We start from the raw sequence: 26,115 nt of genomic DNA on the forward strand, positions 1-26,115 counted from the left end.
GAGTCCAACTTGCATTATCATCCCATTTCCGGTTCGGGTCCAACCCGACCAAATACTTGCTCCCGCTCTTAAGTGTGTGACCCCGCAAGATCATGGCGACTTGGATACGATTGGAGTCCGACTCTCAATCGATCAATCGGTAGCGGCTCCTAGCAGAACGTGCCGACTCCCAAGTACCATCGAGTCATGACGACGTACCTTCCAATGTGACATACGTCTTAGTCCCTTTTGCCTCACGATATACCTTGTCGAACTATAGGCGATTAATCATCATCCCTTTAATAGTTCAACTCTCTTCTCGATCTATGATATACGATTCATCCGACTAACTCTTAGTCGAATCGACCCGGTTAACAGTTAACGGAGTCGCGCATGGCCATGCTTCCCGAATCATATCACTCGAGAGGGCCCAGAGAATATCTCTCCAGTCGGAGGGGCAAAATCCCATCTTGGTTATCCACATCACACAGCCTGATTCTCAGTCAACCCGAACTCTGCCTTTATAACTGCCCTGTTACGGAACAACATTTGACAGAACCTAAGTTGGTGATCCACAACTCGGATTGTGCGATAACCTCAGGTCTAAGGATTACATTGATTGAGACATGCAAATGACGACCTACTCGTTGCATCTCAATATGGGTCAATTCGACTCGCTAAACTCTTTAGCCGAGTCCGTGTAAGCTGGAATGACATCACCATGCCCATGACAAGTGGAACCGAGTCATCAGCCAACTTTCACATTAGTCTAGGTTATGTGTCCAGCACAACCTCAATGACTAAGGACAATTTATTATGAACAACATGAATACATAGTTCCACAATCAAATCACATATTCAATGATACATATCAGATATTCAAACAAGGACAACTTAATAATCTTTATAAATACATTGGGAATTACATTATACATGATTGCCTCTAGGGCATATTCCCAACAACCGCTACGTCGAAGAGCCCCAGAGCATTCATGCAAACCGCTTTCAAAGCTCACCACCCAACACTCATCACCGGAAACCACTCCCCTTCCCCTTACCATTGCTATTTAACCCGGCGCCATGGCACTACTTCTTTCTATTCTTCTCCTTCTTCTACACATCTTCACCTCTCTCCACTTCTTCTGTGCGGTTAACCAACGGGCAATGGTGTTCCAAGGTCGCACCTTCCACCCGCCGCCCCTCACGGAGGAGCAGTTGTTCCCACCGGGCGTGCTTGTCCATGTGTGGGCGATGTCTCGCAGCAGGAACCTGATCGATGGCGCTGGTCAGGTACTTCCTCCACACCGGTTTCTTACACCGGGAGGCCGTAGGCCCTCGAACGTACCGCGTGGAGCAGCTCCGAGAGGATGGCGTCGACACGGCCATCCTAGTGCACCTCACCAACAACCACGACGCCGAGTACCTCCTTGGCCGCGTGTACTGGTGTGGATGTGAGTTTATCGCATTCACGTTGTACAATGTGTACACCAACACGGCGAACACATTCCCCCACGCCAGCCAGATGCACGGCCTTCCATACATCGTGTCGGAGGTGGCGCCTGTGGAGGGGCCTACCGAGCCTGGCATGGCAGCGGAGGAGGAAGCTGACGGCCAGGAGTGATCGGTCGGCGTCGTTGTGATTGTAAAGTTATTTTATATTAATGTCGTTGATTGTTAAATTTGCACTGGATGTTCTATGATGATGAACTGTTGTGGTTAGTAATAACCGCTATATTGAACTGCCTGTGATGTAATCACTTCCATAATTTTGCATGTGAGGTGTGTTTTGCTTCCTTCGATTAAGCTGTGTCCGTGCCGTAGGAACCACAAGCTCACGGAGGCGTATTTTGGTGGCGGTGTCGCCGGTGCTTCCCTTCGTAAGTCTCGCCGGCGAGCCCACGGAGGCGTATCTGGCGGTGGCGTTGCCAGTGATTCCATCCGTTCAGTAACGCCGGTGAGCACGGAGGAGTATTTGGCGGGGGTGGCGGCGTATTTGACAAACAGCCCTAAATCGGTCCTATTTGGGGTAGGCGGGGAAAGGGATGAGAGAGATAGGCAACGGACACACCTGTCATTCGTTGCGTCGCCCCACATGTAAGTTAAGTCGACCGCCCCCACCTGTCAGGACGCGCGTTGGCCCGCATGTAAGGTAACTAGACCCGTTAAGACCTGTCCGCTTGCACTGTCTCCTCGCAGCGCACACGCCAGAAACGCAGCTCCGGCCCCACCTGTCAGCACTCCCCGCGGCCCACCCGTCGGAACCAAACGGTCAAAGGGGCTTGACCGTTAGTCCGTGAGGGCATTTGCGAGGAATCGCGAAACGAACAAGTGTAGCAGCGAACACTGTTTCTGACTTCGGGTATAACTGAGTACAGTTAAGAAAGAAGGGCCACACAAATAAAAACCCAAAATAGTTAACCTGATACTGCCTCCACTCACTGGATACGTCCCCTTATTTAAATTCGCTAGTTTCTTAGATATACGTGCAAAGCCTTTCCACTCTTCAATAAAACCAGTAGCTGCTTGTTTCTTAGAGTTTCTCAAATCTGCAAAGTTTCTCAACACTGCCATTATGTAGTTTATACACTTTTTATGTATGGGCGGAGTATAAGAAAATGTTGTGAATTAGCATGAACTAGTTTTGTACGCGCGCTTCGCCGCGCCGACGTGGATTTCGAACGGGCGACTTTGTTATCCGGAAGGAGGGCCGCATTGTAGAAATCTTTTACTATAGCAATTTTGTTTAGGAAAATATATGTCGTAATGTTAATTAGCATGACATATGCTAGATTTAGTCAGACTCATCCAATCGGCCGTAGGGCCGGTGTTCAATGGCGGCACGTGGCGTTTCATCTCTATATTTAGTCTTGTAATAAGCACTAAGCAATAATTAGTTCCATATATAAAAAGGCATATTTTGAAAGAAAACACTATTAAACGAAACAACTACACGGCTATGATACATCTTAGCTAGCATGTGCATTTTGATTCACATAATATATAATGTATGGACGGGTACGCGCTTTGCCGCGCCGGCGCCAGTGCCATCTTAAATTCAATAAACCGGCCATGACATGTTTATTTTACGATATATATCATTTGAAACGGTCACAAAAACTTAGTTATAAAATTATTCAATAAGCATGAGCTAAATTATACACATGACGAAGTATACTTCATGAATTGTCCACAAACTGTGACAAAAATACCCTGAATATCTCATACTACCTATCCATAAACATGAATTGTCCACAAACTGTGACAAAAATACCCTGAATATCTCATACTACCTATCCATAAGAAGTGTCGGGGTTTAGTAGAAAGTTGTACTGATATTATATTAAACCTCCGACACTTGTTATGAAATGAATGAACGGGCCGACACTTGTTATGAATGGAGTAGTAATCGGTGAACCTTTCTGGTTAACAGAAACAGTGACCTGCACTGAAGTGAACACACGATTGGATAGGCCAAACCATTTTCTATGCCAAAATGTGTTCAATAGAATAGAAAACATCACATAATAATCTTATAGAGATTAAATATAATGAAACGATAGATTTGCTACAGTCATCATAAGCAGGCTCCTTCATTCCTTATCAAAGTTTTCCTGCCGAAACATATCCCGCCTTCATGATGACTTCCTATGTCGATGGAAATTAGAGGAGGGCACCAACCCTCCGTCTCATATACTCAAATTTGTCTCCGTCTCATATTACATATTAAGTGAGACAAATTTGTGACTCAAATTTAATCAAATATGAATGCATTTATGTCTAAAAAACTTTTAGATACATGTAATAGAAAGTCATTTAAATACATGTAGTAAAAAGTCACTTAATATGACACAGAGAGAGGAGTACATCACAGCTCAAAACTCAACACATGGTTGGAAAGTACAGCCCAAGCCCAAAGTGCCCAACATGCCCCTATGTTGTTTTAGACTTTGAACCCTCCTGATCCAGGCTCCAGCTATGCCGAGCTGGTTTGCTTCTTTATCTTCACCTTCTCGTGCTTTCTTTGGACCACTCCACATCAGAACATTCTACATGAAAAACCATTGGAATAGTCAACACAAATTATAGTGTTTTACATGTAAAAGCATCATGAGTACAGTAGTTGATTGACATGAGGTGCTGCTAATGAACAGTATTGATTGGAGTACAGTAGCATTCGTTAAGAAATAAGAATCCATCAAAGCAAGTGTACTTCAAACATGAATTTCACTTTTTATTCATCTTTCTTAGAGCAATGATATCCTAGTATGTTAGTAACCCTCAACCCATGTCTTTAGGGATTGTACTACTAACTGGAACTTCATCCAAACCAATGTTGTAACCTGCAACAGGATAGCTGCGAGACTGATACAATGTTGTAACTTTGCAAGCCACATGCATGCTATACAGAATTAAGGAGGGCATTGCTTTCTTACTATTGCAATAATGTACTGACACTTAGTGGCAAGATAAGCTAATTATCAATTATAGCTCACAATGTAGCATTCAGTATAACACATGGCAAACCAATATGTACTGCCACATGCTTGCTCAAGTGGCAACCTTCTTATGCACTCAAGGAAAAAAAAGCATGGGTAAAAATTATGGAGCATTGCTTTGTTACACTGAACAAGATTCTATTCGTAAACTGGTATATATGTTGGGCATAGTCAACAACGGAACAAAAAAGGAACTAAATCAGGTCTACATAACAGTGATGAATATATTACACTATTAATTTTATTAACAACCAAACAGTTAATACCACTGCATGTCTGCATAGTCTGGTGTATCAGGGCTTTACCACCAAACTTTTAACCAGACGCATAACTGCTCTAATTTCTTTGTTGAAACTACCTGCTAATATATGCTTGTCCGCCTTCTTCTAATGAAAAAACACAATATGTTCTGTCGGGGTGGATGTGCGTGTGAACTACTACAATCAAGATGTCACATACTTAAGTGTGAATTGTTACTGGTAGCATTTACTTCGGTTTATCTGAATACCATAATGGAATCAAAACACCTGGATCCAAGCATCAGATTTATGCACCAGAGCAGTCCACATATCCAATATTCATTAGCTATACCTACTCTTGTTATCATTTCACCAAATTAGGAACATACATAAATATTAAGCATGAGAAAAAGGAACTTTTGAAGTTCCTGAAATAAATAAAAATAGGTACTCTTGTAGAGAAAAAACAATAAAGTAGAGCTAAGCCTTTATATATGTTTTCGGTTCCCTTTTCTTCTCCTACATAGGACATATCAGATCATAAATCATTACATCTACACTTGCAAGATAAAAAAATAGTCAAAACTAAACAACATACACCAAGCCATTCTGCTCATCTTAACTTTATATGGATGCTAATCTAGCTGTAACAGTGTAACTAATACACTCACAAAGTTTTACTGCAGGCACGGTTTGTTATCTACCAAAATTAGAGGGTAAGCTATGTTCTGAATATCTGGAAAATAGAAGCAATTTCCAAGATGGCACTTGGTATATATCTACCAATATTCTACACAGATAATTGAAGAAAAACAAAACAAGGAATCATGTAAGTTCAGAGTTGGTGGGTGTTCAGAATATTTGGAATTGGATACCGGACAAAGTATTCTTCCTCTGAACTTGCTGTTAGATCCCTCTCTTAGTGATTCTAAGAGAGAGGGATGAACAGATCGATTTGCGGCCAGCCTCATCTCCTAGATTGTCGCCGACCCCAACGCTCGGTGCCACTGTTTCCAAGCTGCGTGCTCTCCGTCCTTTCACAACCCAGTCGAGGCCTCCGCCGAACTCCTCGCACATCTCCTCATGGCCCGCATCGCCTCAGCACACACGCCATGGTACAGCACCTGCACACGCGTGCGCGCGCGCACACACACACATAACTTAATCAGTTAAGTACTAATTAATTAGTTAATTGAGGATGATACCCTTTATGATTTTTGGGTACCTAACCTTGCCGGGCATCGATGACGATGCGGCGGACCTAGCTCGTCGCGGTCTAGGAAGAGGTCGACGGCGGGCAGGGAGATGGCCGCCGCCTGGAAGAAGCCGAGGCCCTTGCTGGCGTCGAAGACGGCGCGGCGGACTTCGTAGCGGCAGAGAGAGAGGTCGACGACGGGCAGAGAGACAGCCGCCGTGGTGGAGGGCGGGGGGAGCTTTGTCCGCGTCATTTCCACTTGGATTCTCCGTTTACTCTTTCCCCACGACTTTTCAACTCGCCTCGGCCTCCCGCCTCCCGCCTGCAGCCGCCCGCCGCACCGGTTCCCCTCCCGATCCTGAGGTGGCGTCGCCTCCTCCCGCCTAGCCGCTGTGTAGTTCTCTTCGTTTTCCTTCCCGAGCCGCCGCCAAGCGCCCCATCCCACTCGCTCTTCTTCCTCGTCACGCACGACTGTCGCCGGCGGCGGCGACCGTCCGGGAGCGAGGCGTAGGACGGGGTCGAGTGGGATGTATTCTTCATACATGGACGGAGCTCGGGCGTGTGGAGACATTGGAATCCGAGGCGGCTTACCGGCGAGCCGCGGATTGGAGGGGCCGCGGCAGCTCGTTCGATAACCAGACCCCAATGCCATATATCGCAGCATCGCACATAACGCACCTATAAATAGTGAACAGAGGAAGACACCGGAACCAAAAGTACCGACCCGAAGAGCGCCAGCACACGCACTCGAGAAGACTCCAACGGACAGCTCATGGGACACGAGTCAGCGTGCATGCACTCCTCAGCACAGCACACACATTCCAGCTACAGCGTCCCGCTACAGTCCCGCTACAGTATTAGTGAAAGTGACAAGCAAACTCACCACAATTCGAATAGACCCCCGGCCGTAATAGATGTATCTTATTCCACAAGGTAGGTAGTAATTAATTACTCCACCTTTTTGTCCCGAGGTCACTATTTTTGTCTTGCATTGCTCCTGAACCACTTGTCCGTTTTCAAGCTCAAAAGGCAACCGTTACTCAAACTTTTATCTGAGATTTAGGAGAAACTTTTGGATCTTTACAAGCCCCGGAAAATATGATACTACTAGTAATTAAAAAAGACCGTTCGCTACTTGTCTCTGCTCGGAAGAGTTCAATGTGATCGACACCTTATAAGGAGTGTCATAGGTGGCTTCCAGAAGGCTGCACCAACAATATATTTCTGACACTTCCCAGGGAAAAACGTCAGAGAATTTGCACACTTCCGACACTTCATTTCTACCGCTACTACCTAATTCGTTATTTTTGACATGTAAAAAAACTCTCTATGTTCGCATTTAGAAGACGACTAGCACATCACCATTTTTTACTTGAACACCTCCGTATTCTTACGAGAAAGACGACTAGCAGATGGGATTCTTACGAAAAAGACGACAAGCTGATGGTGTTGGAGTTTGATCAGATCTCAGCAAGGTTGAGCTTCCAGAGTCAAAGAAGAAGTGGATGAGGCAACATGCATGTTACGACAGCGAGGCAGCAACCGGACATGGTGGAAAGGTGGTCGGCCGTGACTACGTCTACGAACGCTCCCTATAGGTGATGAAGTTTGTTATTTCCTAAGACGACCGCTTCAGGGTCTTTTACAGGCGACACAAAGGAGACAGAAAACCCTAAGCTAAAGCTGACGTTTCAGTCCAAGGAGCGTCAAAGAGTTAGCCACATCTCTGACCCTTCCAACGCGAGAAAACGTCAGCTTTGACACACCTCTTACGAGTACGGTGGGAGCACAGGTCAGAGGTATACAAACTCCTTCGTTTTCCGCTCGAATTAACTGAGCACTTACACCCTCTGACGTATTTTGAGGAAACAAACATCAGAGGTATATCGATAGACTCTTGGTATCACGAGCAATGTGCTCGCGCGCGTGCACCCGTTCGCACTCAATTAACTTATGCTTCCTCTTCCCGGCCGCTTCCTCTTTCCACTACTCTCTCCCTACATGGCTATATATTCCCGTGCAGATGAACAAGACTCGCCTTGCTCACATCTCTCTCCTATAGCTAGCGATCTCTCTCCCTCTACCCACACACACACTCTATCTCTCAGTAGCTAGCTCCGGCCATGGCCAAGGACAACGGCCGCCTCAACCGGCCAAGAGCTCGGCAGGTCGCCGTGGGTGCACCGTCCTCAACTCTGCCATCCGCCACCCGCCGTGGGCGCGCGCTATCTTCCTCGCCTCCGTCGGCCAATGCTCCATGAGCTTGGCCGGACGTCGCCACCACTCGCCTCCACCAAAGTGGCCCCGGTACGAGGACGACGTCACTTCCTCATCCCGTGGCCGGTGCCCCCTCATCGACGACGACGACGTGGAGAACAACGCTGAGCTCCAGTACGTCCTCCGCGTGTCGCCCTAGACAGATGAGAGCCGACCAACGGCAAATGGTCGCTGCGAGGCGAGCTTCCTCATCCCAGGTTGGAAGGAGAAGAAGCTAGGTTAGTTTTTTGAAATAATTCACACCGAAAGGTAACCTGATCAGATCTCTCTCTCTGTCTCTCTCTCTCTCTCTCTCTCTCTCTCTCTTTGACAATGAGCTCGCCGCCGCTGTGGAGATTAGGCCGCTGCAAGCCATCATTCCTCGAAGGCGTATCACTATAGGACGACGCCGCTGTACGGGTGCGGCGACGGCCAACAATTTGTGATTTCATTTTAATGCGACTTGTTGAATCCAGATTGTTGTTGATTAATTGATCGGTTTGTGGATTAATTCATCGATTTTTGAATAATTAATTGACTTTTGATTGATTTGATGATTCATCGCGTGCGGGCCTATGGCCTACTTTTTTTTAAATGGAGAAAATTCTATCAGTGTCGGGTGCTATGTGACCGCCACCGATGACCTGACCTATCAGTGGGGGATTTTGGACCTAGATTTTTTAAATGGCCAGAAGTCAGTGGCGTGTGAGCTGGCCGCCACTGATAGCCTTTTTTGACCGACACTGATAGCCTGATTTGTACTAGTGTAAGAATGGTGTGGATTTCTTCACATGTTAAGGTATAATACCCTACCTGTTTTAGATATCCAACTCCAAAAGCACGGCTTCGCTCTTATTTTGTTGCCCATCACAACTTTTGAATCATTAGGATGGTGAGCTAAATGTTTTTGGTACTCCAACGGATTTTCAAGTGAGTGGATCTCCGTCAATCGAATAGCTTTCACTGTGTCCATTTCTGCACATGGCATGACAGCTCGACTATCCCCAAGATTTAGAATGCACAAATCTGTTCCCTGAAGCAGTACAACCAGAACGCAGGACCCAACTGAAAGTCTGAAACTTAGTCCAGCCTGTCATCCATATCTTCTTCAACTATTAAGAAGCCATTCTCAGCTTGAGCAACAGCAGCAGTGCGGCAATTCAGCACACCAGCACCCAAATTTTCAGAAAGTTTTACATCTTCATTTTCTGCGATCCTCATGGCTAATGTTAACACCATTACAAGAGCCTTCTGATCAATTGTATAGGCCAGGGCTGTGGCGGCAGTGGTGGAGGGGGAGAGCTCACTGGAGCGGGCGGTGGAGGAGATTTCATCGGTGGCAGCAACAAACTCACTGGCACTGGTGGCGGTGGAGATTTGACCGGTGTCGGAGGTGAGCTCTCGGGCGCCGCAGAGCCGGTGACGGAGGTGAGCCGGGGCTCCATGGTTGTGTCGTCGTCCGCAATTAAGAAAGAAAGGGGGACAAGGGTAGGGAGCCTGTGCGGCTGTGCCTGATCCGTCAGAGCGCACCGCCCGGAAACTCGCCGGCGCCATGGACATCCTTTCTCCCCTTCCCGCTCGCTACCCCTTCCTGGCTACCACGGATGATGGAGTGTCTGGAGGATCCACAACGGCAACGGCCAGACTTCCACACGAATGAGGCCGGCGAAGGGCAAGGGCCGGGGCTGAGGTTGGTTCGGTGGCCGGTGACACAAGAAGAACTGAATCCGTTTTTTCTAAAGGGGAGGCGCTGGGAAGTGGGTCCCATTCGTAAGTTATGAGGGGCTGGCTTGAGGTATGACGTACCACCACCATATGGCTCTTGCCCGTGCGTTGCAATGGAATAACAAAATAAAAAATACTACATTTGAAAACAAATTCTTGCCACGTGCATCGTCGATCCAGCGGCCGGCGAATCAAATTTTTGCATCAAATTCTAGTGGTGGCGCAACCTGCGAATCCAGCGGCCGGTGGCGACGATGACGGCGGTCGCAGGAGGCGGCGGAGCTCCTTGACCATGTGCACCGTCGATCCGATTCAAGCAGCCCCGGACGGGTTATGCGCCGGCGGAGAGGGTCAGCGGCGTCAGGGGTGGTGTGGCTCGACGGTGGCAGACAAGCGGCGGTTGAATGAGACGGAGGGTGCTGGGTCGACAGTGAAGATGCGCAACGGGTTGGTGCAGCGGTGGCGGAGTCAGCGTCGTTCAAGGGGGAAGGCGGCGGCGGCATAGGGCGCGGTCATTTCCGCGGGAGGAGGACGACTATGTGTGTGTCTGTTTTCGGAAATAGGAACCGTACGGCGTGTGGATATTGCGGGATTTTTGTTTGACCCGATGGCTAGGGACGGAAGGATTGGATTCTTGTTTGTTTACTGGATTGCTAGCGACAGAAGGCTTTACGCTAATCGTGGGATTTGTTTTTTAGTTGCTCATGTTTCCGGTGTGGGGGTGGGAGGAAGCAGCCCGATGCGGCTGGTTTTTTTTAAGTGAACAACGGACGACGGATGGGCGGACGCCGACTGCAAATTATAAAATAGTATAGATATAGATAAGATTCTTGATATTCCATTTTCTTTGAAATGACGATGCACACATCTAAGTTCGAGTATTGAGTATAGCAACTAATATATACCGTTAGATCAACGGATGGAAAATTCACATTAATCTGGGGTACCGTAAAAGAGCTCTAAAAAAGTTAGCAGCGCTCCTACTTTTCAGTTATAATATATCTGAGTCCTGATGATTATACTTATGTGCCTTTGTTCGTAAATATAGAAAACAGGATGCCAAACTTCTCTAGCTTTTGTCTATTTATCTAGAAAAATATTCATATTTAATCTGGGGATAATAATAAATAGGAGGATTTGTCATAAAAAAATGTAATATAAACTAGAAGGAAGAAGGGAAAAATAACTTGCGCCCGCGAGGAGTCGAGCTCGGGTGTCGTTCGATGGAACAAGGAAATCCCGAATACCATAGGATGTCGAGCGTTTTACCTCGACATTGGCTTGGACGCCGTTTTGCCTGATGGGCTGGAGTGGAATATTGAGCCCGAATGCATGCCACAGATGAATATCAAAGTCAGCCAAACACCTTGAATATTGGTATTGAGGACTTTTGCGATGCCAATGTCTAATAACAAGGCCCAATGTCTACGTCCAAATAAGGTGTAAATGAATTTATCATATAAAATTTATTAGTCAAAATTACATATTAGAGATTGCATTGTATCTATGTACAAAACATTGTCTATTTACAGCAGATGAAGTGAACACCTTTCGTCCAGCAAGTACATTTAATGGTTTTCATTTATTAATGGCAATCACATCAAATATTGTGGCAGCGGTAGAAAAACACACACTTCAAATTTATTTTACAACTAACAAGTCCTCACACCCACTCGTGCAGTTAGCTACCAAGATGAGGTAGTGAGGTGTGAGTGATCATGGAGCCTTCCTCCCTGTTCTTTCCTTAATTTGTTTAATTTGCATTGCTTTCAGTGAGTAGGACACTCCTCCCAGAAATCCTGCGTGTGGTTATAGGTTTCGAATGGCAGGAGTCAGGCCTGTCAGCTCAGGATGCAGCAGGCTCACTTTGCCTGAGGCCCAGGGCCTCCCCCAAAGGCACTAATACCCCGGCAAAGGATTTGCCTGAAGCTTTTCCTCGGGGCTGCCGGCTAAGGGCATCCTGCTATCGCAGGATGACTTTTGGTTTGTGAAACGCCGATGCAACTTTCCAACGCCTCGTGTCACACCGGTGGCCTACGGGGTCCCACTGGTACGGGACGCGTGGGTCACAACTGACGAGACCCCGCTAAGCCGGCTTCCGGGAAGAGCGAAACCGGGAAGCTACCAGCTCGCTCCCCCGCAACTTGCCGGGCAACGGTACCGGGGCACCTCCCGGGTACTGGAGCTTTGAGGGTTGCAGGTGGGGCCGGCGGAACAGTGGAGATAAGACTAGACAGCGGACGCAGTGCATTTAATGCACCGACAGGAGTCACATCGGTAGGGCTAGTCTTGCCGAATAAGTCTAGAGCGGCTACCCTAAGAAAGATTTTACCTACAATGCAAAGTGGCCTGGTCGCTGCATGAAGCCCAGCGTGGATCTACAATAGAGTAAGATTTGTGGCAATGACACGCGTGTAGTTAACGTGTCACGCTGCATGCATCGGTGGTATCCCCTTGTTTATAAAAGGAGGACCAATGCCATCGATCAAAGGGTTCGAACCCTAGTCAGTAACAAGTAGCATTGCATCCATTCGTAGAGTATTCCTTAGAAGAACAAGTAGCCCACCCAGGAACCCCCCGGGGCAATCTGTAAGAACACACAAATTCATGAATACAACAAAGAGCAGGACGCAGGGTGTTACACCTTCGGGTGGCCCGAACCTGGGTAAATCCGAGCGTCTACACTTCGTGTCTTACGTCACACCGGTGATCGCTGGAGCGCTCGCCTTGCCGCTCACCGAACAAAAACGGGGTGCCCAACATCCCTGGTGCCACAAACCCGTGCTCCGACATCTGGCATGCCAGGTAGGGGTGTGTGGAGAGAACTTCGGGTGACCGCCGGCGTTATCGGCTTCTTCACCAACGACATCGTCTACGTCAGCTCGCCATGCCGCCCAAGAAGGTAGATGAGCCCTGGGTCGACTTGCGTGACACGCTGGCCATGTGCACTCGATCCAACGACGCCGTGCGGGTGTCGCAAGGTCAAGGGGACCAGTCCCCTCAACGTCAACAACCACAGCTGCCACCGCCACCTCCTCGGGCGTCGATGGACAACCGTCCGAGGGGGCCTGCGGCGCCTAGCGCTGGAGCCAGCCGCACGGGTGGCCTCAGCGTCGCACGTGCCAGCCAGCAAGCTCACTCGCAGGCTGAGGACGCGCAACAACAGCTGCGTCATGACCACAGCGCGTCGCGTTTGATGCTAGCAGGGTCTCGGCCCTCCCACCCATGGGCACCGGGTGACCGGGCGAATGGCAACAGGTCTGAGAACCGGCAGCCTCCCGCCCAGACCCTGGAGGAAGCCATCATTCCCGCGCGTGTCATGGTGCGCTACGAGCCGCCGCAAGGTACGCTGGCGCATGACGTGTGGAGTGTGGAGTTGGACGTGCTCCTCACGCTCGTTGCCCAACAGCCGCAAGGTGGGGGACAGAACCCGGGACGCGGAGACAGACCCCGCGCCTCAGGACATGGAGAGGATCCTCCACCCCCGGGAGGACAAGACGACGAGGATCTCGAGGGCTACTCGGACTCGTCACCGACTGTCATGCCAGGTGACGCGCGAGGCGTCGTGAACGCCCGCCAGCAAGAAGATCTCCTCCAGCGGTTGCAACACCGGCGCCGGCACGAGATAGAGCGCCAGCGTCCAGAGAAGCAGGAAGATGCTCCCATGGGCGCCGATGATGGCTGCACCGCGTTCTCCCGCGAGCTGCGCTGGGTGACATGGCCCCGCAAGTTCCGAGCGCCAACGCTCGGGACGTACGACGGGACCTTGAACCCAAGGACTTCCTCCTGACCTACACGTTGGGCATACATGCTATCGGTGCCGACGACAAGGTCAGGGTCAACTGGTTCCTGATGGTCCTGAAAGGATCAGCGAGGACCTGGTTGCTCAACCTGCCTGCCGGGTCCATTGCCTCCTGGGCTGACCTGCGCGAGCAGTTTGGGAACGCGTTCCGGGGTGGCTACAAGTGCCCGGGAACCATGGCGGAGCTGCACACGGTGGTGCAGAAGCCGGGGGAGACATTGCGGGACTTCACCAACAGGTTCTCCAACATCTCCTACTCCATCCCAGAGGCGGAAGCGGCCGCCATCATCAACACGTACGCCATCAACGTCCGCGACCTGAAGATGCGTGAGAAGCTGAATACGCACCGGATCCAGACTACCAGGGATCTCTATGCTCTCGCGCACAAGTGCGCGATGGCCGAGGAAGGGCGCCTAGCGCCCGAGCTTGCCGCCAAGGCGGCAGCAAACCCACCCGAGGGCTCCGGGAAGAAGGGCTCCCGGAGACGCGGCGGGAAGAAAGTGCTTGCCGCGGAACCGGGGGCTCTCCAAAGGCCCACCAAGAAGGCGGCGTCGGCTGGAGCATCGGGTAGCAAGCCGGCGACGGCCGCGCGCTGCCCCATCCACACCAAAGCCACCCACGACGCCCAGGACTGCCGCACTCTCCAAACCATCAAGGAGAAGCGCGAACAGCGCCACGAGGAGCACCGTGTTGCCGGGGCCTGCTTCAACAGCCGGGATATCAGGCACCTCTCACGAGACTGCCCGAACAACCCCCGCAACGGAGCAGGCCGGGGCATGGCCAGCGGGGTCGCGGTCAAGCCCGCGGCGGCAAGGACCGCCTCCCCAGGGACTTGACAAGCCTCGCGCCGAGCAGCGCGAGGACAATTGCAGCGACGACGCCGACGAGCCCGGCTTCCAGGAGCCCCACGACGTCGCCTGCATCCATGGGGGGCATACACTCTCATGTCTCACGCCGCCGTGAAGCGGCTCACTCGTGAGGTCTGCGCCCTCCTCCCCAGCATGGAGGCGCAACAGCCGTTGAGGTGGTCGCACGTGCCGATCACCTTCAACTCGGACGATCATCCGATTCGTCCCTTGGGATCAAGGGTACTCCCCTCGTGGTGTCACCGATCATAAACAACGTGATGGTGACCAAGGTTCTGGTGGACAACGGGGCGAGCCTTAACCTCGTGTCCGCCAAGTGGGTGGAAAAGCTTTAGCTGCCTCTGGAGCAGATGAAGCCCACCGACCCGTTCCGGGCGATCAACCCCGGAGTGGTGCAGCCCATGGGGGGAATCACGCTCCTGATGACTTTCGGGTCCCGGGAAGCATTTCGGACTGAGCACGTTGTCTTCGACGTGGCTCACACACCATTGCTGTACAACGGGATTATTGATTGGCCGGCGCTGATCAAGTTCATGGCGGCTACTCATTGCGCCTATGGCATGATAAAGATGCCCTCAACGTACGGTGTTTTCTCCATCAAGTGCGACCTGAAGGACGCCCCTTGGTGCGTGGGCGAGGTCAGAAGGACCTCCGCAGTGGCGGATTCTGGTGACTACAACGTTGCCGGGAACGAGGATCCACTTGCGGGCGAGCAACCTGCACAGAAGAAGGCGCGAGCCGCTCCCGGGCAGGATGCCGGGGGCAGCACCCGCTCCAGCCCGCACGTCAGCAAGGGCGTGAAGCTGAAGGAGGAGGGTGCCAAGGTCAAGAAGGTGCCCCTGAATGCCGGCAACGAGGCGCGCACCATTTCCATCGGTGCGAGCCTCGGCGACAAATAGGAAAGCGCCCTCATAGCCTTCCTCCGGGGCAATTCTGAAGGGGAATGTAGGCAAAAATTTAAAAGTTTCCTACGAACGAATCAACCAAGATCACTATGCGGATGCGATAGGTTGATCACGTACCAACAACCGTAGTGGAAGTAGATTGTCGTTGAAGCCTGTAACACATTCCCGCAGCTAGGTTATACCTCCCAGCCACGAGAATATTCCTCGCACGATCTGCTGCGCCTGAAAGCTTGAAGTAGACGAACAACGATCCGCCCGCAAGATCGAAGTGGACAATCTCTCCACACGTATCCACACGTCCTGAAGGAATAGTTCAGCAGCACTTCGACGTCCAGTACGAAGAACCGCCGGAAGAAACTAGATCGGAAAGTAGACGATCTACTAATTAGACGTCTAAACTTTAGAGGAGAGAGCTCGGACTTGACGGGCAAAGGACAACTAGCGAGAGTGCTCCTATTGCCGGCCACCCCTCCCCTCCTTATATAGGAGGGTGGCCGGCTATTCGTCGTTAATCACATTTAAGACCTCCAGAAAATATGTCTCATCATTCTGAACTACTTCGGTATTCAACTCTCGACCAAATTCTAAACTCTAGACCTTCAAATAACCATTCATCGTTAAGCGTGTGACCGCGTAGGTTCGGAAATGTGTAGCTATGACCTAGTCAATAATTATTTAAAGAGCCTGGACACTCTCAATAATTACTACACATCCACGAAGACTTTAGACCGACCATTTGTTACTAAAAACCATTTCCCTTTGCTTCGCGATACGTTTACAAAACCCGGGGTGAGACTTCCGATGCGCCCGTGAACCAACCCTTGTTCCACCTGGACCTAGTTATCCCCATTACCGGTTTTGTACTTTTAACTCGTTCCGTACTCCGATATCTCAATGATCATAGCATTCTTGTGTCTGGCCAGACGGTGATAGATATCGTCGTACCGAGTGGGCCCTAAGTGTATCTCTCCACCGATAGAGGAGCAAATCCCAATCTTGAACTATCGAGTCAATTCATACTTTCCAGAGTACCCGGAAATCACCGTCATGATAACCCTATTACGGGAAACAATAGGTAACACCAAAGTATCCTTCCGATATAAATATCATACGATATTCTCATGGTCTAAGGATAATGATAATTACAACAATAACAATAATACTGATAACAAGTAATCGATGTGATCTCTCGTTATATTATTAGTTGGGTCAATCCAACACCATTGTTCAACCAACAATGTGCTCTCATATATAACCAGCATCATATGCTCATGATCAGGAAAACAGAATCATCAATTATATATAAGCTAGTAAAAGAGGCGTGACTAGGGACCTTTAAATTAGGGTTTATGTTTCCACACATGCAAATGAGTTTTCCTCCGAACCTCACATTCAAGAACCATTGCAATTATAGCATAGAAATATAAACATCAATTGCAAACTTGGGAATATAATATTACAATATTATTGCCTCTAGGGCATATTCCCTTCAGACTCCCACTTGCACTAGAGTCAATAATCTAGTTTTACATAAGTTCTCTTACACCCATGGCATCCCGGTGTTGCTCATGTTTCGCTCGTGGTAGAGGCTTCGTCATCGGATCTGACACATTCAGGTCCGTGTGAATTTTGCATAACTTAATATCTCTGCGTTCAACTAAATCCCGGATTATGTGATAACGACGTTCAATACGCTTGGACTTTTGATGAGACCTTGGTTCTTTCGGTTGGGCCACGGTGCCACTGTTGTTACAATGCAACTCCATAGGATCCAATGCTGTGGGAACCACACCCAGTTCAGTGACGAACTTCTTAATCCAATAACCTTCCTTTGCCGCTTCAGAAGCAGCCATATATTCAGCCTCCGTTGTAGAATCCGCCACAGTATTCTGCTTAGAACTCTTCCAGCTTACTGCACCACCATTGAGTGTGAAACAAAGCCCGATTGAGACCTGAGGTTGTCTGGATCTGTCATGAAACCAGCATCGGTGTAACCCCTTAAAACGAGCTCGTCATGACCTCCATATTCCAGGAACATTTCCTTGGTCCTGTTAAGGTACTTCAGAATACTTTTAACAACGCTCTAGTGCTCCTTGCCTGGATTGCTTTGATATCTGCTCGTAACACTTAGAGCAAATGATACGCTTGGTCTTGTACATATCATGGCATACATTATAGAACCAATTGCCGAGGCATATGGAACTTTCGTCATACGTGCTCGCTCATCAATGTCGACAGGACACTGAGTCTTGCTTAATGTCACGCCATGCGCAGCCGGTAAGAACCCTTTCTTGGCGCTTTCCATACTAAACCGTTTTAGTACTTTATTTATGTATGTGCTCTGGCTAAGCCCAATCAGGCGTCTCGATCTATCCTATAGATCTTGATACCTAATATGTAAGCTGCTTCGCCTAAGTCTTTCATTAAAAAACTATTTTTCAATGACTCTGTGTTAAGAAATTGAATATCATTTCCAATCAACAATATGTCGTCCACATATAATATTAGAAATGCAATTGAGCTCCCACTTACTTTCTTGTAAACACAAGCCTCTTCGTAATTCTTGATGAAACCAAACCCTTTGACCACTTCATCAAAACGAAGATTCCAACTCCTCGATACTTGCTTCAATCCATAAATAGATCTCTGAAGCTTGCATACTTTACCAACATCCTTACGATTAACAAAACCCTCGGGCGGCATCATATACACATCCTCGGTTAATTTTCCGTTAAGGAAAGCCATTTTGACATCCATCTGCCATATTTCATAATCACAATATGCAGCAATTGGTAGTAATATCCGAACAAAATTTAGCATTGCTACAGGTGAGAAAGTCTCATTGTAGTCAACTCCTTGAATTTGTCGAAAACCTTTTGCGACAAGTCGAGCTTTATAGACGGAACATTTCCATGAGCGTATGTTTTCTTTTTATAGATCCATTTGCATTCAATAGGTCTCACACTCTCTGGAGGGTCCACCAAGTTCCAAACTTGATTTTCATGAATTGAATCTATTTCGGATTTCATGGCCTTAAGCCATTTCTCGGAGTCAGGGCCCGGCATAGCTTCTTCATAATTTGCAGGTGTAAAATCCCAATTTTGAAAACTCTTCATATGCATTGTATATCATATCACCCTTGCATTTGATCACTTTCAAAACCCTAAAGTTTGCCCAGAAAACCCTTTTGCAAAAATGCTTTTATTTGATTTTGGGCTTTGATCTTGCTCTTGAGTATTTGCATTTTAACCCAATAGGGTATCGTGGTAAAAAGGGATTTAATGCATATATAGAGCTATCCCATAATGTGGCTTTTGAAAGTATTTAAAAAAATAAAATAATTTGTTTCGATAGCCTAAGGGGCTTAAAAGCCATTTTATAGGCAAATGTATTTTTAAATATTTTATTTTGAGGACATTATTGTTCCAAAATTTAGGTCATATGAAAATATGATTTTACAAATTTTGTTGCATTTTATTTGGAGTGATTTGGAGCTCCGAATCAATTTTGAGGTTCGAAATCAGAAAATAGATAAAAGAAAAGGAAAACCGGTCAAACCGGACCGGGCCGGTCAAACCGGACCGAACCGGACCGAACCGCCCCGAACCGGCCGGCCCGCTCTCACTGACCGGTGGACCCCGTGCGTCATCTTCTCCAACTGCCTCATCCGGAGTCCATGCAGAGCACGCCCCGCGAACTGCCCACGAATCCGTTCCGATTTCTTCGCGCACAAACCACCAAATCCGAAACCCCGCGCGTCATATCGAAGACCCCGAACTCCTCTACCAATTCCCCCAAACCGCTCGCCCAATTTCGCATCGGTTAGGATTTAATTTCTCGCCAAAGTTCTTCACGGACGTCGCCGTTCTTCGCGTTTTGCCGTCGTTCCGGTGAGCTTCTGCCCGTGCCACTCCCCTAGCCTCTCTCCTCTCCCCGTCCCGAACGCCGTGACGTGCTCGCCTTTGCGTTTGGCCGCCGCCGCCGCCTCCGGCCGCCCGCGCCGGCCATCTTCCTCAGCGCCGGCCGCCGCCCGCTCGTCGCGCCACCTCCGGTCGCCAACCGCGCCCGCGCGCTGCTCCGCGCCCGGCCGCCCCGCGAGAGCCGCCCGCGCACCCCGCCCGCCTCCGCCTCCCGCTCCGCCTGGCCAAGCTAACCCCGCCGGCAGGAACCCTAGATCCCGGCCTATCCCACGCTGCCACGTGGAAAAAAATTTATTTATTTTAATTCGGCCGAATTAGATAATGCACTTTTGCAGAAAAGACCCTACAACTTCAAACCCTTATATCTTTTAAACCGTTTGTCCAAAATTTACGATCGACACCTTTCTGGAATCGTCACAACGTGTAGAACATTTTGGCACTGTTTAATCTCAGTTTTGAATAACTTAGACAGTAGCTATTTACAGAATGGTGGTTTATGGTTTAAATTTCAAATGAATTGTTTCAAAATAGTTTTGAGCATGTTAGCTTGCTATAAAATTACTTAAACTTGTTCTCTGTCCATTAGGACCAAAAAAGAAGTTATTTTGTGTATAATCATGGCATACAAGTTAAATATTGCTCTATGTTACAAAAGCCGCATAATCTTTTGTTTTAAACCCTATCCATGTTTCTTGCATATTAGTTACCACTTTGATGTTGTTTAATCTATCCAAATCATTTGAAAAACTTTTCAAAACGGAAACGAAACTTTTACTTGAGAAGTATCCTTTGTGTGCATCATCATAGCATATGCATCATGGCATGGCTTTTGTATTGGATGTTGTGTTTATTGTGTGTGTTTCTTATTTTAGATTGTGTGGAGTGTTTTCCTTGTTGTTGCGAAGAGTGCGAGAACTACCACAACCTTGGACAAGGCAAGTTCACTTTGATCATATCCCATTATTATTGTTGTTTTAAAATACTTATGCATTAGTGTTGTTGGTAGAGATGCATTGATAAGACTATTACTCATACCTCTATGCTAGCTATAAATCCCAGGTAGTATAGTTTACCCTCGCCATTACCTTGCTACCAAATTGCCATCGATTGTAGTTGAATGCTAAGCTATGGTAGTATCGTGGGGGAAATAACTAAATTATGATATTGTTATGCCTTTGGCTATATGAAATGTTTTTGTTAGATGTAAGGCAAAACAACTAATTCAATGAACCATCCTAGGTGGGCTGCTTTGAGGATTTTGAGGATTAGCGACGTCAGGTCCATTTCTATGGGTCCCTCTGAGTCGAGTTCCTGTGGATTCAGGAATGGATCGTCCATGGACGTCTCTCCCGTGGATTCAGGGAGCGCCTACGTTGCAAATGTGGAATGCCACCTGGGGTAACCGAGACTGGACTAGTTTCCTATTTAGAAGCTTCTAGTACAACCACAATGCTATATGGGCTCTGGCGAGACAAGAGTAAGTTGTATGAACCTAAATCCGAAGAATTGTACTGAGGTAGCCGTGTAGGGGGAGCGTGATTCTCTCGTGGTTTAGAGAATTACTTCTGAAAATCTCGTAATCGATGCTGTTACTACTCTACCCTGAGGACAGCAAGGGATTAACACGTCGGTTTCTTGTGGGGAATGTGTACAAACTCTCGAGAGCGTCAAAACTAAGGACTTAGCCGTGTCCCCGGCAACGGACAATTTGAGCAACTAGATGTGGAGCTGTAAGGAAAGTCTCACTCATTCCAATTTCTTAAATAAAATGAATGGGTTGAACAGGGTAGGAGCACTTGAAGAATCCACTTCAATGTACTCTAGGTTAATAGGAGCATGGGTGTGTCTACCCCGTGTCCATTAGTTAACATTACTATAACATTCCTTTGTAGTAGGGTAATTTATGTTCTGCTTCCACGCAAACAGCGTGAACTCCACTTTGCCACATTATGCATATACTTGGTAGGTTCTGTTATAACTCCTGGTGAAACTTGCCAATACATTCAATGCATTGACCCTAGTGGCTGCATCGTTTAATGATGCAGGAAGCTCCGACGACGAGTAAGATGTACATTCTGCATGTTTGGGTTACGGGCTTACATTCCAACACGCTCTCACCGTGGTGTTGATGTGCCCTTGTATCTTTCGCTTTCCGCTGCTAAACTGTTGTTTTATTTCCAGCTAACCCGTGAGGTTATGCGAATTGTAAGTACCTTTAAAGTTCTGGATGATTCGTTGTAATATTGAGACCTTTGTTCTATGATATTACATCTTGAAACTGTGTGTGCTAGTGAGTCGATCCAGGGACTAGCACTAAAGCACAGAGATCGAACCCGTGTACGGGGGCGGTCGCTTCAGCAGGTTCATCTGTTTCCACCAGGAAGACTTCATTCTCAAACCACTGGGGCTCATGACGAATTCTCCTTGTCCTGCGTGGTTCAGGTACTTGGTCGACCGAAGTTTCTACATCACATGTAGTTGCTTCCGGTTCAGTCACACGAACTTTCTTCGGAACAACTTCCGAAAGTTCTTCCCTGTGATCTGACGCCGAAGATCCAATTATTTCATTGAGTCTAACTATTCTCCCACTCACCTCTTACGTAAGAAATTCCTTCTCGAGAAATACCCCGTTTTTTGAGACAAACACTTTGCCTTCAGTGCGGTGGTAGAAGTAATACCCAACTGTTTCCTTGGGATAACCAATGAAGTAGCATTTGTCTGATTTGTGCTCGAGCTTATTTGGCTGTAAACGTTTTACATAGGCATCGCAACCCCAAATTTTAAGAAATGACAGGTTGGGTTTCTTCCCAGTCCATAGCTCATATGATGTCGTTTCAACAGACTTAGAGGGTGCTCTATTCAGTGTAAAAGCTGCGGTTTCTAACGCGTAACCCCAAAAAGATAATGGCAATTCAGTTAATGTTATCATACATCGTACCATGTCTAACAAGGTTCGATTACGTCTCTCAGACACACCGTTCCTCTGTGGTGTTCCGGGTGGCGTAAGTTCTGAAACAATTCCACGACCACTAAGATGTTTGCTAAACTCATAACTCAAATATTCACCCCGACGATCAGATCGTAGAAACTTTATTTTCTTGTTACGATGATTCTCTACTTCGTTCTGAAACTCTTTGAACTTTTCGAAGGTTTCAGACTTATGCTTCATTAAGTAAATATATCCATATCTACTCCAATCATCAGTAAAGGTTACAAAATAAAGATATCCACCTTGCGCAGGCGTGCTCATTGGACCGCACACATCAGTATGTATAATTTCCAACAAGTCACTTGCTCGTTCAACATGGCCGGTGAACGGCATCCTGGTCAATTTACCCATAAGGCAAGCCTCGCAATTGTCAAATGATTCAAAATCAAAAGACTCTAAAACTCCGTCCGAATGGAGCTTCTTCATGCGTTTCTTACCTATGTGACCTAGACGGCAGTGCCACAAGTAAGTTTTACTTGTTTTATCAGTCATTTTCAGACGTTTAGCATTAGTGTTAAAGATGTGATTACTACTATCAAGATCCATAATGAACAACCCATCAACCATGGGAGCACAGCCATAAAACATATCCTTAAAATATAGTGAACAACTTGTTCTCAAACTGAAAAGAATATCCACTACGCAATAGACAAGACCCAGAAATAATGTTCTTGCGTAAGGCTGGTACAAAGTAACAATTACTAAGTTCTAAAATAAATCCTGATGGTAGATGTAGAGGTAGCACGCCGACGGCTTGTACAACAACTGGTACTCCGTTCCTGACGCGCATCTGGACCTCATTCTTTGCTAGTCTCCTTGGCCTCTGCAGCTCCTGTATCGAATTGCAAATATGAGCAACCGAACCGGTATAAAATAACCAAGAGTTACTATGGAGACCAGCTAAGAAAACATCAATAAAATGTATGTCCAACATACCTGAGCTGGACTCTCCAGTCTTCTTCTTTTGTGCCAAATACTTCTTGCAGTTTCTCTTCTAGTGGCCCTTTTGTTTATAGAAGAAGCACTCAGAATCAGGAGAGGCGCCACCCTTGGGTTTTGCACAGGTCTTACCAGCGCTCTTGCCCCGTTTCTTGGTCTTACCCTTCTTCTTGAAACTGGTTGTTTTATTCACCATCATCACATGATTGGCGTCCTTCTGTATGCTCTACAGTCTTGAGCATTGTGAACAATTCATTCACGCTCTTGTCCATCCAATTCATATTGTAGTTCATGATGAACTGACTATAACTTGGTGGGAGGGATGCCAATATGAGATCAGTGCCAAGCGTATCTGGGATTGAAAATCCCAACGAAGTCAACTTTTGATTGTACCCAACCATTTTGAGCACGTGTTGGCTAACTGAACTCCCCTCAGCCATCCTGCAGTCAAACAGGCTTTTCGTTATCTCATAACGTTCTGCCCTTGCCTGTTGCTTGAACAGGGCATTAAGTTCGACCACGATATCATATGCAGCCGTGCTGTCAAAACGTTTTTGCAGCTCCAGCTCCATAATAGCATCAGGCACTGCATGGCAATGGAGTCATCACTCTGAGATTGATAATCATTTTTATCGTCTGAGGCATCATCTGTTGGCGGTTCTGGAAGAGCTGCGTTAAGAACATATTCTTTCTTAGCAGCCCTGAGAACTATTCTCAAGTTATGGAACCAGTCCGTGTAATTACTCCCCAGACGCAGTTAATTTCTCTTTCTCAAACATCGGTGCAAAGTTAAATGTGGGAACGCGACCATTTAATCTACAACATAAACGCAATTCACTTAGACATTGTTTATAAATAATTGCAACTATTATTAACAATTAATAAGTCGCTCCCACTAAAATCAATATCCCTCATAATTGATTAATAGTGTGATTCAGAATCCGATACTACATTATTCTACCATTGATGTGACATCACTGATGGTAGATAATTAGAGCGGTAGGCCAACTTGCCAATCACATCTCATGTGACTCCTGTTCATCTTTCGATGGGCATGTTCCGAACCCAAAACGTTCTTGCTAAGTTCGTCAAAACAACTGAGTGCTCTTGCTACATGAACGATTCACGCCCGCCTCATATTGGTCAAATCTATTGTACCCATGTGACATGGCGCACTTTGAAATGACTTTTATTAAGCCGATGCTACACTGGAAGAACACTAACGATTTGATATTTGTCGTGAGGGATCACCCTATTAAACACGTCTACCACGCATAAAACAAGGTGCAAATAGGGATTAACATCACAAAACATAAAGGATTACATCGCATTCAATTATTATTGCGATGTGATATAGCCCTTAAATCTTGAAATGCTTTCTCCTTTTACATCGCCGTGTCGAGATCCATCGTCGCTCGTCGTCAATATTATGTCTCCGCAAATAATTAAATATAGCTATCTCTGTAGCTAAATAAATAAATGCATAACATAATTTGACGTGTAGGTCATAGAATAAATTTGACACGCATGTCAATTAAATATATGACAATCATATGGCTCCAGCCATCATGCCGTACTCACGACACGCAGGTCATGAAAAATAATTATTACATACACATTGCATCTCATACAAACATCCACATGAATTAATTGACCATATCACATCACATGCAACTTCAAACAAAAACAAGTTAGACGCCTCTAATTTGGTTTGCAGATTTTACGTGGTTTCTAGGGTTGCGAAACAAACCATTTGCTACCTAGGAAACATAAGGCGTGATGTGTCATATCATCGTTTCAGTATGCATGGTATCACATGTATGCACCATCCACTGTGGACGAAGAGTTCGCCCACAACCCTCTCTACCTTGCACCCAAGATTTCACCTGCTACCGTGGAAACCAAAGTATCTAAAATTGCAACTCTGGACATGACCACCAGCCAGAGTGGAAGGCCCTCGGAAGAACCAACCTTTGTAGCAAAATTCCATGTTCTGCCAGATTATATGAGTAATGCAAGGAGCAGGGGATAATATGATATTCAGATAATTATAGATCCAATCTACAAAACCCGCACAAGGCTTGTGCAACGCCCGCATATCATATATGCTCTAGATCAAATCACATCTACGCATAGATCGCTCTGATACCACTGAAGGGGAACGTAGGCAGAAATTTAAAATTTTCCTACGAATGAACCAACCAAGATCACTATGCGGATGCAATAGATTGATCACGTACCAACAACCATAGCGAAAGTAGATTGTCATTGAAGCCAGCTGTAGCAGATTCCCGCAGCTAGGTTATACCTCCCAGCCGCGAGAATATTCCTCGCACGATCTGCTGCGCCTGAAAGCTTGAAGTAGACGAACAGCGATCCGCCCGCAAGATCGAAGTGGACGATCTCTCCACACGTATCCACATGTCCCGAAGGAATAGTTCAGCAACACTTCGACGTCCAGTACGAAGAACCGCCGGAAGAAACTAGATCGGAAAGTAGACGATCTACTAATTAGACGTCTAAACTTTAGAGCAGAGCGCTCGGACTTGACAGGAAAGGACAACCAGCGAGAGTGTTCCTATAGCCGGCCACCCCTACCCTCCTATATAAGGAGGGTGGCCGGCCAAAGGGGGAAAGGAGTCCTTCTCCAAAAAGAGTAGGACTCCTACCTCTAATAGGAATAGATATGGACTCCTAATAGGAGTCTTATATCCCCTTCTCCAAACCAAGATGGCCGAACCACATGGTCAACTTTTGACCACTTGGTCAACCTTTGACCAGGGTTTGACCCACCTTTGACTTTT

At 47.3% G+C, this 26,115-nt stretch overlaps 1 long non-coding RNA gene across 2 annotated transcripts; it reads right to left on the reverse strand.

Annotated features, from left to right (window-relative positions):
- Nucleotides 1-3,729: 3,729 nt before the first annotated feature.
- LOC104583619 lies at nucleotides 3,730-6,545 on the reverse strand. 2 transcript variants are annotated; one of them, XR_001406770.2, is made up of 3 exons: nucleotides 5,945-6,545; nucleotides 5,590-5,838; nucleotides 3,730-4,025 (listed from the first exon to the last, which is right to left on the reverse strand). It is a non-coding gene; the product is annotated as an uncharacterized LOC104583619 (long non-coding RNA). The 2 variants fall into 2 exon arrangements; XR_002964564.1 differs by having other exon boundaries at nucleotides 3,730-5,838.
- Between the last annotated feature and the right edge of the window lie 19,570 nt (nucleotides 6,546-26,115).

The sequence above is a fragment of the Brachypodium distachyon genome, chromosome 3, assembly GCF_000005505.3.
Source record: "Brachypodium distachyon strain Bd21 chromosome 3, Brachypodium_distachyon_v3.0, whole genome shotgun sequence".
Lineage (NCBI taxonomy): Eukaryota > Viridiplantae > Streptophyta > Magnoliopsida > Poales > Poaceae > Brachypodium > Brachypodium distachyon.